At 41.0% G+C, this 19,601-nt stretch overlaps 1 pseudogene; it reads right to left on the reverse strand.

Annotated features, from left to right (window-relative positions):
* Positions 1-934: 934 nt before the first annotated feature.
* Znf331 (zinc finger protein 331) lies at positions 935-8,751 on the reverse strand (annotated as a pseudogene).
* Between the last annotated feature and the right edge of the window lie 10,850 nt (positions 8,752-19,601).

Genomic DNA, 19,601 nt, shown 5'->3' on the forward strand with positions numbered 1-19,601 from the left:
ACATCCAAGCCACCACTTGATTTTTCAGCTCTAGAATGGTGTGAAAACATATTCAATGTAAGTACTCAATTTTTAACTCTGTAGAAGTGAACTGAATACAAGAACTGATTTTTGAGCTTCAAGATGGTGTGAAAGTGTACCTAATATAACCATAGATCTTTCAACATCACAATGGTGTGAAAGCATCCTTGATACACCACTGATATTCACTTTTAACACAATATTCAAAAAAACTTTTTGAGGCAGGGTGATGCTATGTAGACGAGTCTGAAATCTGGTATGTTGCTCAGGCTAGCCTTGAACTCTCAATCTTCCTATCTCAGTCTCTTGAGATTACAGGCATCTGCTAACATCCCTGACCGTTAGTCGAGAAATTGTGTGAGACTCTATATTTTATTACCAAATAGACTTTGTGTTAGATGATTTTGCCCAGTGTAGGATAAAGGCATGCTCTGAGCACACTGGAGGCAAGCTGGGTTAAGCTGTGGTGTTTGGTTGGTAAGGTGTCTTAAGTGCATTTTCAGCTGATCTCCTGCAGTGTAAGATGGATTTGTTGGGGGTGAGGAGCAGCTTGTGAGTGTCTCACAGAGAGCAAAGAGGTGGAATGGTGATGCTAGTTGGTACGGCATATGCCAAGACTAAAGGCTTTGTCACAAGTGCCACATGAGCAGGGTTGCTCCCTCGAATGAACCTAAATGCAATGAAAAGTGGAATGGTATTGGTGAGCATCTACAAATTTACTCAACAAACTTATCCAGTAAGAACACCAAGAGGAAAGGATGTGATCATTAAGGAAAGACGAACTCATCCAGTAAAAACACCATGGAAGGACATGATGGCTAAGAAAAGTGACTTTTACACTCCCCCAATTCATTTCTAGTGTGCCTTCTGATATCAAGCAGGCAAAGACCATGGAAGGCTTTCTTAAGATAGATTAATCACCAAGGAAAGAATGAATGTAGGACAGAGGCCTTGGTATGCTCTTTGTAGTCAATGTTTTCAATGTGCATGAGTCTTCTGATGTTCTCTTTATATTACTGTGAATCTTTCCACACTCCTGACACGATTTTGCCATGTGCGTTTTCTCATGCTGTCTAAGCTGATGGGCATGACTAAAGGTCTTCACACATTCCTTACATTTGTGGGGTTTCTCTCCTGTGTGAATTCATTCATGTTTAAGAAGTCTTGATCCATATATAATGTTCTTCCCACATTCCTTAAATTTATAGGGGTTTCACCAGTGTGAATTTGCTCATGTTTAAGAAGGCCTGATCCATCTATAAAGGCCTTCCCACATTCTGTACATTTATAGGGTTTCTCACTTGAATGAATTCTTTCATGGTTAACAAGGCTTGAAAGCCAGCGAAAGGCCCTCCTACATTCCTTACACTCATGTGGTTTCTCGCCAGTGTGAAGCTTCTGGTGCTGAGTGAGGTAAGCGACTCTAGTAAAGGACTTCCCACACTCTTGGCATTCAAAGGGTTTTTCACCTGTGTGGATTCTCTCAGGCTGAATGAGGCTGGAATCGCAAATAAAGGCCTTCCCACCGTCCTTCCTCTCATAGGGCTTATCCCCACAGTGAATTCCCTTGTGCTGCACAAGTTTATAGAGTGCCTGAAAGTCTTCCCACAGTCTTTATACTCATAGCTTTTCTCCCCAGTATGAAACTGCTGATGCCGAGTGAGTTCGTCGCCACACCTAAAGGTTTCCCCACAGTCTTTACGTAAGCATGGTTTCTCCCCAGTGTGAATTCTATGAACAAAAAGGCTCGAACCCCAGCAAGAGGCCTTTCCGCAGCTGTTACAATCATAAGGCTTCTTCCCGGTGTTAATTTTCTGGTGCTGAGCAAGCGGATTGCAGCAGCGGAAGGCTTTCTTGCAATCTTTACACTCACCCACAGGGCTTCTCGCCAGTGTGAATTCTCTGATGCTGACTGAGCTGATACCCATGCCTGAAGGCTTTCCCATAGCCCTGACATAAGAAGGACCTCTCCTTTTGAGCCCTCACATACAGTGTAGGTGTGCTTTCTCTCTCAGTGGGTGCTTTTCTAGCACTGTCTGTTACATTATTGACATTTCCCTCTCCAGAGCCGTGCGGTTGTTAATATTTACCTTCACCAACCCTGTTAGGGTGGGGAGATAGACTTTTGTCACTTGGATTACTTTTGTAAAAGCTCAATCCATAAATGCTTCTTTGACTAGATAAATGGTTGGTCCTATAGGATGATTTTGTATCTGGAAGAAAAATAACATTAAGAAAAAAATATTTATTTTATGTGCATGAATATTTTGGCTGCATTTCTGTACGTTCATTACAATTATACCTGCTGTCACTGGAGGTCAGAAGGAGGCACTGATGCCTTAGAACTGGAGCTACAGATGGTTGTGAGCCACCTTGTGAGTGCTGGGTACCAAATCAGGGTCTTTTGTAAGAAGAGCAAGTGCTCTCAACTGTTGAGCCATTTCTGCAGCCCTCATTTGTTTCTTTTAAAGGGAAGAATCAGAAGCAAAAACTCACCACAATTCAAAAGTTTCCCCAGCAGAATTGATAGTCTGGGACCAGAGCAGTTAGGGAGGGAACACAATGGGCACTCATGCTAAAGCCAAGGGAAAGGACACTGACTGCTGCTCTGGGAATTCTCTGTAAGAGGGCTGAAGTGTCTTAAAAGCAAGCCATACAATGCATGCTGTAGATGGTGAGATGTTGTACTTGGAAAATCCAGGAAAGCCAATATAGGGCTGCTGTGGGGCAGAATACACATTGGGGACGACATGGATAAGCCTGCAGGACATTGTGTTAAGTGAAATAAGTCAGGAACAGAGTAACAAACACTCTGTGTTCCTAAAATAGGGAATATAAAGCTGGGTGGCGGTGGTGCACACCTTTAATCCCAGCACTCGGGAGACAGAGACAGGCAGGCCTTTGTGAGTTCGCGGCCAGCCTGGTCTACAAGAGCTAGTTCCAGGACAGGCTCCAAAGCTACAGAGAAACCCAGTGTCAAAAAACCAAAACCAACCAACAAAACAAAAAATCTTGATTGATGAAGTTGAGGGAAAAATCTGGGTATAGTGGCTTCACCTGTAATTAAAACACTTAGAAGGCTGAGACACGAGGGTTGCCATAAGTTTGAGGCCAGCCTGGGATACATGGAGAGTTCCAGGCTAGCCAGTGGAACCTGAGTAAAAGAAAAAAAAAAAGTAGCAGGTAGACTACAAGTTTCCAAAAGCTGGGAGGCTAAGGAGGCTAAGGAGCTAAGGAGTCAGGGAGGTTGCTTAGTTGATAACAATGCAGCAGATAAATAGGAAGATTAAGCTCCTATAGTACAGACACTGTAAGGAACAGAGATTTACAGCACTGTTTGTTTGTTTGTTTTTTAATGACTCAAGTTGCCCAGGCTGGCTTTGAACTTGGGATGTGGTTAAGACTGACTCTTGATTTCTGCCTCTGTCTCTTAAGTGCTTAGATAGGAGGAGGAATATGCCACCATGACCAGCTTTCACATATTTCAAGATTATATTCTCACTACAAAGAAAAGATGAATTTTTAACAATATATCATTTATTTATTATATATAGTGTTCTACCTGCATGTATGCCTGCATGCCAGAAGAGGGCAGCAGATCTCACTATAGATGCTTGGGACCCACCATTGATTGCTGGGAAATGAACTCAGGAAACCTGGAAGAGCAGTCAGCACTCTTAATTTCTGAGTTATCTCTCCAGCCCCCAGGATGAATGCTTTATGTAGTACAGAGATGAAATAAAAGTAATGCTTTTTGTATGTGTGTGTGTGACACACACATGTGCTACAGTCCATGAGTGGAGGTCAGAGGACAGCCTGGGGCAGTTGGTTTTGTCCGGTTACCATGTGAGTTCTTGGGATCGAACTCAAGCTGCCAAGCTTGGCAGCAAGTGTCTCTACCCACTGAACTGTCTTGCCAGTGCCCTGAAGAAAAAAATTTACAAGCTCAAAAAACTTCCTAGCGCCTTGCTAATTAGCCAGACTTCAAGCTGCAAGGTTTTGGCTTCAGTCGCCCAAGGAATGTGATCACAGGTGTGTCTACCTCAGTTTTTTTTTTTTTTTTTTTTTAAATCTGGAACTGTTAGGTTGTAGTTATTGGAAACTCAAAATGATACTGATAAAGGCTTCATAAAAGAGACAGCTTTAAGGAGCAAGCGGGAAATCAGATGATGAGGAAAACACTCTATCACAAAACCCTCAGGGTAAGTGGAGCAAGACGGCTGGCAGCATGCTTGAATTATTGCCAGAATTACTCTTCTGGTTCTGGGAATGGAACCCTGAGCCTTGGGCATGTCAGTCGAGGTACATCTTCAGACCCCAGTAGTGAGATAACTTTGATTTGTGTGTGTGTGTCTGTGTGTATATTTCTTTCTTTCTTTCTTTCTTTCTTTCTTTCTTTCTTTCTTTCTTTCTTTCTTTCTTTCTTTCCTTTTTTTTTTTGACAGGGTTTCTCTGTGTAACAGCCCTAGCTGTCCCGGAACTAGCTCTTATAAATTAGCTAGACTGTCTTTGAACTCACAAAGATCTGCCTCCCTCTGCCTCCTGAAGGCTGTCATAAAGGTGAGCACCACCAGGGCCTGGCTGAATTGTATATATATTCTGCAGTCCAAGAACTGCTAGTAATCTTCCTGCCTCAGTTTCCCAATGCTGGGATTATATGTGTGGGCTCCTGAATCCAGTTAGGAAGGCAGAATTAGAACTTTTTAATTCCTGATTTTTTTTTAATTTTGATATAGGGTTTCATGTAGTCTGTAGCAGAGGCTGACCTTGAAGTTGTTAGGTAGCTGAGCATGAATGGCCTCCTGCCTCTACCTCTTGAGGGCTGGTTGGTGGGATGGGTGTTTGTCTTGATATCTTTTTTTTTTTTTTTTTTTTTTTTGCAGTGCAGGGGATGACTAGGGTTCTCATGCTTGCCAGGCAAGAGGCCAGTCAATTGAGCTGTATCCTTAGCCCTGTTTCTTTCTGAGACAGGTTCTTATGTGGCCCATGCTGGTCTCAAACTCTTATGTGCTAACACTGCAGGAATGTGCTATCATGCCTGGCAAGTTCATTTTCTGTCGTCTCTGTGACTAGTCATTTGTACTTGAGTATAATTATCTCCTGCAATGATATAATCATGACTCACTTACAAGCTTGTGAGAATGAAATGCACAACATGGACACACTGGGCTTTTAAGAGTGCATGACACATAGTAGGCCTAACATTTGCCTTTCTTCGAAGTATTTTATTTTATGACATGGTCCCTATGGTGTTAGCATCAAATTCACAATCAAATTCATAATGGGACTGCAGGCATGTGCATCCAATGTTAAACACAAGGTTCTCGGACTCACTCAGGTCACTTCCGATCTCACTTCAGGTACAGTATGCTGACAAGGGAATCTACTCAGTTCAATGTTATACAAACTCCATGCCTAATTTACTTTCTATTAAACACAGCGGAGGACTTAAGAGCTCTAGATGGAGATGTTTCCCCTAAAGATGGGTCCTCAAAGTACAAAAGTGTACCAAAAAACACAACATCTAAAGACAGGGCGGCCTTCTTTGAAGATGGTTATAGAGATCCAGAATTCCAATTCACCACCCCTCAATCATGAGGGAAGAGAGAAAATCACAAGGAGGGCTAACCAAAGGGGACAATGGAAGTTGGATTGGAAGAAGGAGGCATGGGGAGTTCACTCTCACACTGACAAAGCTCAAAGCCTTCTTTTGCAACAGGAAGAAGAAATTCAGCCAGTCTCTTGAAAAGTGGTCCTGAAAATCATAGGTGAATGTGGATGCTCCAGGGAACAGAGTCCAGGTGACCCAAGTACACAGCTTACCTAGGGAGACCAGGCTACTGTAGTTTTCCAGCATTACGTCCCAGCACAGCTCCCTCTACACAGAGTCCAGACAGGCCCACTCCTCCTGAGAGAAGCCTGGAGCCACATCAGAGAATGTCACCAAATCCTGAAAACTGAAACCCACATACACCTGATGAGGTGGCAGGAGAGACTTTCAGGATGAAGAGGGCATTGGCTGGCACTGTGTTAGCTGAAGATGGGGGGCAGCATGAACGCCACATTCCGGACTGAGCTCTGCTGTGTTATTACGGAGCTTTTGGCTTTGCAGATAGCGATCTGCCAGGGAGAAGATGAAACAATCTTCCCTTTTGTTCACAAGCACAACGTGTTAATGCCTGCTTGGTAAATTACCAGTGGGGGTGGGGTGGGGGCGGGGGAGGATATTATGGCATCTTTATCCTATTATTTTAAAAAAAATAAGTTCATCTTGTTTCTGATTTGAATGTGGGCACATGCATGCCATACAATGTGGTGGTCAAAACGACTTGTTCAAGCTGTTCTGTTTATTGTGGTTTTGAGTGTCAAACTCAGGTGGTCAGACCTTGGTGGCAAGTGTCTTTACCTGCTGAGCCATTTCTAGCCATATCTTTTAGGTTTTTGAGATGGGGTCTTATTATGTAGCCCAGACAAAGCAAGAGATTAATGATCCTCCTGCCTCCAACTCCCTCTATGTGCTGAGATTAGAGATGTGCACGACTACATCCAGATTAGTTTTCTTTAAAAGTTATTTGCTTGTGTGCATGTACATGTGTGACTGTGTACAGTCAGAGAACTTGTGGGAGTAGGTTCTGGGGATCAAACTCAGGTCACCAGGCTGGGCAGCAAGCATCTTAATGTTGAGCAATCCTGCTTTCTCCCAGATGCTGTTCTCTCCCTCCCCACTCCATGCTGGAGTTCAAACCCAGGGCCTTGTAAGTGCTAAGTAAGCATTCCATCACCAAACTACACACCCAGCTCACCTTCTCTCTCTGGGAGTACAGGGGTTTGAAACCCGGGCATCATATGCTCACCTTCTCTCTCTGGGAGTACAGGGGGTTGAAACCCGGGCATCATGCATATGAGGCTCTCACTGAGCTCAAGTCTCTGTTCTCTTCAAAAACAAACAATTTTATGTATATAGGCATTTCGCCTGCATGAGCCTGTGCCTCACATATATGCCTGGTACTTACAAAGGCCAGAAGAGGCTGTGGAATCCTCTGGAACTGGAGTTACAGATGGCTGTGGTGCTGGATATTGAAGCTGAGTCCTCTAGAAGAGCAGCCTGTGTTTTTAACCACTGAGTCATTTCTCTAGACCCCCTCTCTTTGTTCTTAAGAAAGAAAAATTTTTCCTTTTTAAGATTTTATTTTCTTAAACTTAATTAATTAATTAATTAATAAATATTTAATTAATTTTTTTTTTGAGACAGGGTTTCTCTGTGCAGCCCTGGCTATTCTGGAACTCACTCTGTAGACCAGGTTGGCCTCAAACTCAGAGATCCACCTGTCTCTGCCTCCAGAAATCTGGGATTATAAAGGTATGCCTCACTATGTCTGGCTTTACAATGTTTTTTTTTTGGGGTGGGGGAGGGGAGGGGATGAGTGTCTCTCTATGTAGTCCTGGCTGTCCTGGAATTTGCTATGTAGAACAGGATGGCCTCAAGTTCTTTTAATTTAGGCTTTGCATATTCGAGTGTTCTGAATGCTCAAGTCACTGAGCAGTCTCCCTTTGTAATGACTGAAGTATGAAAACATCTCATCTCATAGACAGGCTAGGGAGACTTAAGCCTATTGGCGTCATATACTTGGCTGACTGACACAACTGTCAGTTCTTCCTTTCTCCTGTTCCTGGTGCAGAGGACACTGGTACCAAACGACTAAGCATCATACGGCAGTCTGACAGACCAAAACCAAAATGTATCTTCTGGTTTTCATGGCAAGCACCCTATTCAGTACAGTGTCAGATTGATAAGCCTCACAAAGCTTGTATGTCAGCATATATGAGGATGAAGATCACTGGACATTTTCCTTCTTACCTACCCAGAACATGAGACCAGTCCACAGAGATGAACAATGCTTTCTCTGATGGTCCAGTGGGACCAGTATGTCCAACTCATCAGGCCACAGAAATGACAATATTTTACACATGGGATTTTGTTCCTTCATTGTCATGTCATGTTACTCTGAACCAAAAAGAAACTGAGCACACAGGAGACTCTCAATAATAATTCAGTGATTGAGTGAACACCTCATATAGGACTATCCTTCCCTGGCATAGGGAAAATTGGGAAATAGCTAAGTAGGTAAGACTTGCCTAGCTCTAGGTAATTCATAGCAAGGCTCCCACCCCTGACTAATACCTTTTGAGAAGGAAGGAAATATACACTTACACGGTCTATGGTCCCAGAACTCAAAGCTTTATCTGTCGTTTTGAGGTTTCTTCCACAATAAACGCCAAGTGTGAGAGGTGAGAGCTACAGGAAAAAGTGGAAAATTAAAACCAATGGCAGCTGGGTCCTCAAATGACTTATAGCTTTTATTGTCACATCCCAGTCTATACACAAACACAGTGAGGCACATCTGAGAGAGATTAAGAAGATTCTGGATAAAAATCAAGAACTTGAGAAAAAGGCATTTTACTTTTTTTGGGAGAGGGGTGTCTCAAAGAGAGATTCTAACAGTTCTCTGCCTGGAGTATGTCTGGGAGAAATCTGGGATACTGTAAAGAATTTGGCTTTGTCTCCAAACATCTGGCCGTCTACCCCCAGATTTCAAGAGACAGCCTCCCTCCTACCTGACAGGAATGCTTTGCCTGGCTATAAGCGGGGGCTGAGAAGTCTGTAAACACCAACTTGGTGAAGGGCTTGATCACACAGCCACAACGGACCTGGAGACTGGGATCAAGCATGTAGGCTGTTAGTCATTCATGCTAATGTGCTTGAACCCCTGCCGGCTGAATGTCAGATCTTGAGTGATAGTTCCTAACCTCATAGTGTTTGTTTCCTTTTTCCTAAAATCGAAATAGAAAGATTATGAGATGTGGCTGTCCCAAATTTAAGATAATCTATCTAAAGCATGCAGCAATATGTAAGTGATTAATATCTTATCTGTTACTATTAAAGATCAAGAATTTTACACATCTCTTTATTATTATTTTTTCTTTGCTCTGGACCTCAAATTGAGTTTCTTGCATATGCTAGGTAAGTACCCCCATCACTGAGCCACATCTCCAACCCCATTCATTGTTTGTCTGCTTAATTAATTAATTATGGTTTTTTGATACAGGGTTTCTTTGTGTAATAGACCTGGCTGTCCTGGAACTCACTCTGTAGACCAGGCTGGGCTTAAACTCACAGAGATCCACCTGTCTCTGTCTTCCAGTAGCTGGGATTAAAGGTATGTGCTACCACCACCTGGCTACTTATTTGTTTATTTAGAGACAGGATTTCTCTGTAGCCTTGGCTGTCCTGGACCTTGCTCCCTAGACTATAGGCATGTGCGAGCAAGCTCAGCTTTCCTTCTTGATGCTTAAGTTTGTGTTCTTTAAACTGTTTAAATAAATGGCATTAATGTCAGGTATTCAAAGGCTGGTTTTCATCATGAAACACTTATATAACTATATTCCGTGAAGAAATGCATCCTCTCCATGAACAGCCAGGGGTCAGAGAAATTCTGTGCAAAAAAATCAACTAAGAGGCTGCATCCAGGGTTCTTTGTGATGGACCCACATCCCTAGCTCTGGATTCCCATTCGCTAACTAAGCTTTGGAGTTTGTGAATTGACACAAGTATTTAGGAGTCTGCACTGCTCTAGAAACAAAACACACATGTGTTTAAATGTGGGAGATTGAGCTCATCCTTCTTTCCTTCCTTCCTTCCTTCCTTCCTTCCTTCCTTCCTTCCTTTCTTTCTTTTTTTCTTCTTCTTTTTTTTTTAAAGAGACAGTTCTCCCAGGCTGGCTTTGAACTCTTGATTCTCCTGCCTCTACTTCCCAACTGCTGGGATCATAGATCTACAACATCACACAGAATTTATTTTTATTTTTTGAAATAGAATTTCACTGTGGAGGCCAGGAGCCTTTGTGATGAGCTTACAGTCCTGTGCTGCTGTGCTTATGGTTATTGTTCTTGATCATCTGAAGCTTACCATTATTCATGTGATAACCAGTTAGTATTTACTGATTATTTAATGCTTGGGGTTATAAGTATGTTAACACCTTCTATTCTTATAATGACTCAAGTTTCAAAAGGACACACACAAAAAAGTAGGAGGAACCAGTTACAGGTCAAAAATTCTCTTCATCTCAAATAGTTTTTAATTGATATTATATTATTGTTTAAGTGATACACTAAAGCAGGTCATTGTATACTGCCCCAAATGGATACAATGTGGGTGGGTCACAAGACTGCATACTTTGTACCTGGTGTAGTGATGTTAGCACCTTTGATCTCACCTATTCGTTTCTATGATATCTGCATCATCTTTAAAATAAAGAAAAATTATCACCATTTTTCTTTTAAAGTATGGGTATCAGCACCTCAACTGACCAATTATAAGGCAACATTCTCTAATCAAAAAGAGAAACTCACCTTTCTTTTAAGATGCCTCAAAGTCCTACTTAGGGAAGACACAAAGAAACCCTGTCTCCAAGAAAGAAAGAAAAAGGAAAAACAAAACAAAACAAAATTCCTATCCCTAGATTAGGACTATAGGCAAGACTGTAGAGCATTTTTTTTTTAAAATAATGATTGATGGGGGAGGAGCCAGACCATTGCGGGTGGTGCCATCTCTGGGCTCCTAAAAGAGAATGCTGAGTAAACCCTGTTGAGTATGCCAGTAAGCACCACCCTTCTATGGCCTCTGAACCAGCTCTTCCAAGCCTCCAGGTTTCTGCCCCTTTTGTGTTCCTGTCCTGACTTCATTCTAGGATGAGTAGTAATATGGAAGTGTAAGATAAAGAAACCCTATACTCCCCAAGTTGCTTCGGTCTTGGTGTTTCATCACAGCAATGATAACATTACCATACATATGTCCGGCAGTGCGAGCGTGCCACGCGCCTCGGTATATATACATATGTGGGTGTGTGCAAGCGTGTGCCTGTGGTGTGCTTGCATGTGCGCGAATGCGTTTGCATATAAACTCACACTTGTATCCAAGTATGTGCTCCCGTATCCTGTGCTTATGCCAATTGGAACTCCATGCACATGTGCGCTGTACTGACTGGGCTGAGGTAAGTGGCATAGTTTCCTGTGTAGGGGTCCTGAGGTGACTGCCCGCCTCCAAGAGTGACGCACACATGTGAGGCGTCATTGACATTTTGCTGGGCGCTGATACGGCCAGCTGTTGCCTTGACAACGCGGCAGGAAACTGCACAGGGGCCACAGGGCTGTATGCCCCGCAGTGAGGGACTGCAACAGCGAGGTGCTGTCCAGGTTTCTGCAGTCTTCTGTGCGAACACTTGCAGTATTTCTACCTTGAATGTGGAGTGGAACAGAAACGCGGTCTGCACCATTGCTGAAGTATACCGAGCCCACCGTGCGTGTTCCCTGACTGCTCCATAAAGAAGACAGGACTGGCATTAGAGATTGGGGTTGGGGGAGAATCTAGTCTTGACTGTTTTGGATCTTGCACAGAGTTTTGCTTGCTTCTGTCTCCAGAGTACTGGGATTAAAGGCGTGTGCCACCACTGCCAGGTTAGAGGCATCATCATCTGATTTTTTTTTTTTTTGAGACAGGGTTTATCTTTGTAGCCTTGGTAGTACTGGAACTTCCAAGAACAGATTCAAATTCACAGAGTTCCATATACCTTTAGCTTCCCAGAGTGCTGGGATTAAAGGAATGCACCACCACAGCCTGGTTTAGAGGCATTTTCTTAATCAAGGCTCTCTCCTCTCAGATGACATTAGCTTGTGTCAAGTTAACATACAACTATTCATCACAGTGAATATGACCAAAATACATTATATATAGGTAGGAAAACATCAGCAAAATCATTATTATGTATAATTAGTATTTACTGAAAAAGAAACAATTTAGAGGCCTTATTCTTTATGTATATTTTAACATGCACAGATCTTTCTTTTTTTCCTTTTCTTAAAGATAAAGTCTGACTATGTTGTGCTGACTGGTCTGGAATTCAGTGTGTAGACCATGCTGGCCTGACAGGGATCCACCTACCTCTGCCCTCCAAGTACTAGGACTAAAGGTTAAATATAATTTCAATTCCTAGCACCTACACAGCAGCTCACAACCATCCACAACTCTAGTTCAAGGGGATCCAGCAATGACTTCTGACCTCCTCAGGCACCAGACATGCAATTGGTGCAAATACATACAATCTGACCAAACACTCACACTCATAAAAATCAAAAAGTGCCCATGGCTCTTGTAGAGCAGCCAGAGGTCCATTGTCAGCACCCATTCTGCTTAGAATCTCCTGGAAATGCAGTGGAGAGGTGGGGGTCGGGGTGGGAAGTAAAGCTGACGCTCTCTTCTGGATTTTGCAGGAACCTGTACTCATGCAAACATATTATCCCATCCCCACAATTAAATAAAAAGAAACAAAACAAACAAACAACAACAACAACAACCAAACAAACCTTCTTGTAATTCTAGTTCCAGGAGATCCAACACCCTCTTCTGGTCTCCTCCATGGGCATCAAGGACAAACAAGATGCACAAGACATACAGGAGGCAAACATCCATACACATAAAAAACCCTAAAAATAGCAAGAAAATTAAAATAGGAAATAAGTCTCATAAATGCAAATTTTGCCTTCTAGCAATAGCAGGTGGACTGTAATGAAGTTAAGATGACTGGGAGTAGACTGTGGTCACCGGGGCCTGGGAGAGTGGGGAGGACCTGCGCAGCTTCAGTTAGAGAGGAGGAATTCATTTGGAAATCTATTATAGACATTGGAGATGTTCATGAAAAGCTGAGTCTAGCCTACTTGAAAACTGCTGAGTGAAGAGTTTATTGTCCTCACAAATACGAACATGAGTAAGGGGAGGGATGGATTGTAGGTCAACTTGATTTAATCACTCCAAAATCTATACAAATTTCAAAACACTGTTTAATACTACATACTTTTTAAAGATATATTTATTTATTATATAGTGTTCTGCCTGCAGGCCAGAAGAGGGAACCAGATCTTATTACATATGGTTGTGAGCCATCATGTTGCTGCTGGGAACTGAACTCAGGATCTTTGTTGGAAAAGCAGCCAGTGCTCTGAACTGCTGAGTCACCTCTCCAGAACAATACTACATACATTTTTGCCTTTTTTTAAAAAAAATTCTGAGACAGGGTTTCTCTATATAATAGTCTTGGCTGTCATGGAACCTGCTCTGTAGACCAGGCTTGCCTCTAACTCACAGAGATCCACTTGCCTCTGCCTCCCCAGCTCTGGGATTAAAGGCGTGCTCTAAAACCACAGGATTTTGTCTTTTTTTTTTTTTTGGTCCAAGGTTTCTACATAGCCTAGATTACAGTCTCTCTGCCTGGCTGTCAATGTCCTGCAGCTCACTATGTATATTAGACTGGTCTCAAATTCAAAGATCCGTCAGAGATCTACCTGCTTCTGCCTCCTGAGTTATTTTGAACTGCCCCACCCATCAGAAAGGTTTTCTCTGTGTAGTCCTTTGCAGTCCTGGAACTCACTTGCCACCACTGCTTGGCTAACTTGAACTCTTGCTCTTCCCCCTCTACTTCTGGGGCTCTGAAATTACCAGTGTGGTGACTGAATGACAGTGACAACACCAACTCAGAATATTTGCATGCTTAGATGTCAGGGAGTAGAATAGTTAGGGAAGTACTAGACAGTGTGCCCTTGTTGGAGGAGGTGTGTCTTCAGGGGTTGGCTTTGAGGTTTCAAAAGCCCATGCCAGTCTCAGCCTTAGACTCTGGCTGCTCTCTGTAGATCAGGATATTACACAGCTTTCAACTATTACCAGCACCATGCCTGCTTGCTTGACATCATGTTCCCTGCCATGATGATGATGCATCAATTCTCTGAAACTGTAAGTAAGACCCTACTTAAATGTTTTTTTCTATGTGTTACCTTGGTCATGGTGTCTCTCCTCAGCAATAGAAAACATTTGTCAACTTTTCCTTCCCAATACTGGGCATTGATGCTAGAACTTTCTGAGTTTAAGACAAATGTCTGACCTATATTCCTAGCTCAGTTAATTTTTAAAAATGTTTTGAAGCAGAATTTTTAAAATTTATTTATTTATTATGTATAAAATGTTCTGCCTACATATATGCCTGCCTGCCAGATCTCATAGATGGTTGTGAGCGACTATGTGGGAATTGAACTCAGGACCTCTGAAAGAGCAGCCAGTGCTCTTAACAGAGAAAACTTACATTAGAGGCTTAACAGCACAGCTGAAAACTCTAGAAAAAAAAGAAGCAGACTCACCCAGGAGGAGTAGATGACTGGAAATAATCAAACTGAGGGCTGAAATCAACAATATAGAAACACGGAAAACAATCCAAAGAATCAATGAAACAAAGAGCTGTTTTTTTGAGAAAGTCAACAAGATTGACAAACCTTTATCCAAACTAATCAAAAGGCAGAGAGAGAACATGCAAATTAACAAGATCAGAAGTGAAAAGGGGGACATAACAACAGACACTGAGGAAATTCAGAGAATCATTAGGTCTTGCTACAAAAGCTTATATGCCACAAAGATGGAAAATGTAAAAGAAATGGACTTGTTTTTAGATAAGTACCATTTACCAAAATTAAATCAAGACCAGGTGAACAATTTAAATAGACCTATAAGACGTAAGGAAGTAGAAGCTGTCATAAAAAACCTCCCAACCAAAAAGAGCCCAGGACCTGATGGTTTTAATGCAGAATTTTATCAGAACTTCCAAGAAGAGCTAATACCTATACTCCTTAATGTGTTTCACACACTAGAATCAGAAGTCATTTTTATGACTCTTTTTATGAAGCTACAGTCACCCTGATTCCAAAAACACAAAGACACAACCAAGAAAGAGAATTACAGATCAGTCTCATTCATGAACATTGATGCAAAAATTCTTAATAAAATTCTGGCAAACAGAATCCAAGAACACATTAAAAAATTATCCATTACGATCAAGTAGGCTCCATCCCAGAGATGCAGGGCTAGTTCAACAAACAAAAATCTATCAATGTACATAATCATCATATACATAAACTGAAGGAAAAAAATATGATCATTTTATAAGATGGGGAAAAAGCATTTGACAAAATTCAACACCCCTTTATGATAAAGGTTTTGGAGAGGTTAGGGATAAAAGGATCATACCTAAATATAATAAAAGCAATATATAGCAAGTCAACAGATAATATCAAATTAAATGGAGAGAAAATTAAAGCCATTCCACTAAAATCAGGAACAAAGCAAGGCTATCCACTCTCACCATATCTCTTCAACATAGTTCTTGAAGTTCTAGCAATAGCAATAAGACAACATAAGGAGATCAAGGGGATTCGAATTGGAAAGAAAGAAGTCAAACATTCATTATTTGCAGATGATATGATAGTGTACATAAGTGACCCCAAACCTCTACCAAAGAACTCCTACAGCTGATAAGCATCATTAATAATGTGGCAGGATACAAGATCAACTCCAAAAAATCAGTTGCCCTCCTATACACAAAGGACAAAGAAGCAGAGAGAGAAATCAGAGAAACATCGCCTTTCACGATAGTCACAAACAGCATCAAATATTTTTGGGTAACTCTAACCAAGGAAGTGAAAGATCTATGTGACAAGAAATTTAAGGTTTTGAAGAAAGAAATTGAAGAGGATACCAGGAAATGGAAGGATCTCCCATGATCTTGAATTGGGAGGATCAACATAGTAAAAATGGCAATTCTACCAAAAGCAATCTATAGATTCAATGCAATCCCCATCAAAATCCCAGCGAAATTCTTCACAGATCTTGAGAGAACAATAATCAACTTTATATGGAAAAACAAAGAACCCAGGATAGCCAAAATAATCCTATACAATAAAAGTACTTCCAGAGGCATTACCATCCCTGACTTCAAACGCCGTTATAGAGCTACAGTAATGAAAACAGCTTGGTATTGGCACAAACACGGAGTTGTTGACCAATGGAATCGAAATGAAGACCCAGATCTTAATCCACAAACCTATGAACACCTGATTTTTGACAAAGGAACTAAAATTATACAATGGAAGAAAGAAAGCATCTCTAACAAATGGTGCTGGCATAACTGGATGTCAACCTGTAGAAGAATGAAAATACATCCATATCTATCACCATGCACAAAACTCTAGTCCAAATGGATTAAAGACCTCAATATTAATCTTTCCACACTGAACATGATAGAAGAGAAAGTGGGAAGTAGTCTACAAGACATGGGCACAGTAGAACACTTCCTAGGTAGAACCCCAGTAGCACAGACAATAAGAGAATCAATGAATAAATGGGACCTCCTGAAGCTGAGAAGCTTCTGTAAAGCAAAGGCCACTGTCACTAAGACAAAAAGACAACCTACTGATTGGGAGATCTTCACCAACCCCTCATCAGACAAAAGTCTGATCTCCAAAATATATAAAGAACTCAAGAAACTAGACTTTAAAATGCTAACTAACTCAATTAAAAAGTGGGGTATTGAACTGAACAGAGAATTCACAACAGAAGAAGTTCAAATGACCAAAAGACACTTAAGGTCATGCTCAACCTCCTTAGCGATCAGGGAAATGCAGATCAAAACAACTTTGAGATACCATCTTACACCTGTCAGAATAGCTAAACTCAAAAACTCCAATGATAGCCTATGCTGGAGAGGATGCGGATTAAGGGGAACAATCATCCATTGTTGGTGGGAATGCAAACTTTGGAGCCACTTTGAAAATCAGTGTGTCGGTTTCTCAGGAAACTGGGAGTCAACCTACCTCAGGACCCAGCAATTCCACTCTTGGGAATATACCCAAGAGATGCCCTATCATATTACAAAAGCATTTGTTCAACTATGTTCATAGCAGCATTATTTGTAATAGCCAGAACCTGGAAACAACCTAGTGCCCTCAATAGAAGAATGGTTACAGAAGGTGTAGAACATATACACTTTAGAGTTTTACTCAGCGGTAAAATAGACTGGATCAAAATCAATCCCCTCGGCATATAATAATCAAAACACAAAACGTACAGAATAAAGAACAAATATTAAGAGCTGCAAGGGAAACCTATCAGAATTACACCTGAGTTCTCAATGGAAACCATGAAAACCAGAAGGTCCTGGATAGATGTGCTGCAGAAACTAAGAGACCGTGGATGCAAGCTTAGACTACTATACCCAGCAAAGCTTGCATTTACCATCGATGGAGAAAACGAGATATTCCAGAACAAAAACAAATTTAAACAATACGTTGTCACAAACCTAGCCTTACAGAAAATACTAGAAGGAAAATCACAAACCAAGGAAGCCAACAACACTCATAATAACAGAAGCATCTGACAACCCTGCACCAGCACAGCTCAAGGAAGGGAAACACAAACTCTACCACCAGAAAAATAACCGGAGTTAACAACCACTGGTCATTAATATTGCTTAATATCAATGGACTCAATTCACCTATAAAAAAGCACAGGTTAAGAGAATGGATACAAAATCAGGATCCAACATTCTGCTGCCTACAAGAAACACACCTCATACTCAATGACTGACACTACCTCAGAGTAAAGGGTTGGGAAAAGGTTTTCCAATCAAATGGACCAAAGAAACAAGTGGGTGTGGCTATACTAATATCTAACAAAATTGATTTCAAACTAAAATCAGTCAGAAGAGACAGAGATGAACACTTTATACTCATAACAGGAACAATTCATCAGGAGGAAGTCTCTATCCTGAATATCTATGCCACTAATATAAAAAACACTCTATCTCTTTAAAATAGCAGCAACAGCCCTCCACTCCCCCTCTTGCTTCTGGCTCTGCTTCCGGCTACTAGACTCCTTTCCTGATTGGGCAGAGGGCTGTTTTCTGGGACTGTGATCTGTAAGTTTTTTCCGTTTAAATAAATAACCATTCTATTAATCATAATTCCAAACTGGTGTGGGATTGTTTGTGACTTATGCCTTCTACTTTGATATTTCCTTTTGCCCCAGTCAGAATGGCCAGGTTCAATAATACAAATGACAGTGCATGCTGGTACAGATGTGGGGAGAGAACAACACTTATTGGTTGCTTATGAGAGTAAAAACATGTACAGCCTTGTGGAAACCAGTGTGGCAATTCCTCATGAAGTTGTGAATGTATCTTCTTCAAGATTCAGCTATACTACTCTTGGACACATACCCAAATTATTCTACATCTTACTATACAGATACTTATTCATCATTTTATTTTTTTAAAAATTCATTTTATTGTATTCTTTTAAAATAAGAAAACAAACTATCATTTTTCATTTTATATACTAATCTCAGTTTCCATTCCCTCCCCTACTCCCATCCCCTCCATCCTCTATGCAACCACACCCCCATCTACTCCTTAGAAAGGGTAAGGCACACTGCTTTGGGCAAGGTCCAAGGCCCTCCCTATGCTATCTATTATATCTAGGCTGAGAAAGGTATCCATTTAAAGAGAATGGATTCCCAAAAGCCAGTACAAGATTACTGGATTTAGACTTCTCTTATTCATATCGTAATTAGAATTAAAGTCTCACAGGATTTATTTGCTCATAATGGGTTTCTTCTCAAACTAGAAGAATTAAATGATGTCATTAACAGGAGATGGGTCATCCATCATGTTACCTGAACAGACAGACTCTAGAAATGCATATTTTTCACAAATTCAAAATGTAACAGTGTGTGTGCTTGTGTGTGTATGTGTATACATATATACATACATTTTAACATAAAGTAGGATAGGTATTATTTGAGATTTGAATGCCTGAAGGAATTTGGTTGGGGTACCCTGTGAAGCCAGTATGAAGAAAATATTGTACTTGTCTCATAAATTGAACAAACACATATTCACACATTATAAAGTGAGAAGGAATTTGTTCAAATTGAGGAATAGAATTGGTAGTAAGTTGAACAACATATGTGGGTGACAGAGGGGCAAATACTGAGACAGGTCATGCAACACATATGTGAGTGTGACATAATGGAATCTTGTATGATATATATTAATTAAAATAATAATAATAATTATTAAACATAAAACAAAACTGGATACCATACCAAATCTTTACTACTGCAGATTTCATTTGCACTCTTGAAAGATGATTTTTCTGGATCTTGAGGTAGATCAGTTTTCAAATTTCTGAGAAAGGGACTATCTCTACACTCCTTTGCTGGCTTTTGGGACTATACTCCTCTTATTCAGTCTCCTTGACCATCCTTAAAACAAGGCAAGGTGATTAGTCTTACTACAAATTGAAATGCCGTGTCATGTTGATATCCATAGGAGTGCTGATATTTTCTGAACAGAAACAGAGAAGGAGGAGTTTGAGGTTAGAGGCAGATGAGCGGCCGGGAGGACTGAGAAAAGAGAAAGGGAATGATACTGTAGTTGGGATGTAAAATAAATAAATACATAAATAAGTTGAATTTGTTCTGTGGTCCTATGAAAGTATCTTCCTGCCATACACGTCTCTGTCCATATCTTAGCCCCCCAGGACAGCTCATCACAGAACCAGAGGGCATACCCTTTCATGTGTTGATCTTTGAAAGTACAGTAAGCTCCAGATGAGAACACTAGTCCTGTTTGCCTCATATCAAATGCTAA

This window comes from Myodes glareolus, chromosome 1 (genome assembly GCF_982192425.1).
Source record: "Myodes glareolus chromosome 1, mMyoGla1.1, whole genome shotgun sequence".
Lineage (NCBI taxonomy): Eukaryota > Metazoa > Chordata > Mammalia > Rodentia > Cricetidae > Myodes > Myodes glareolus.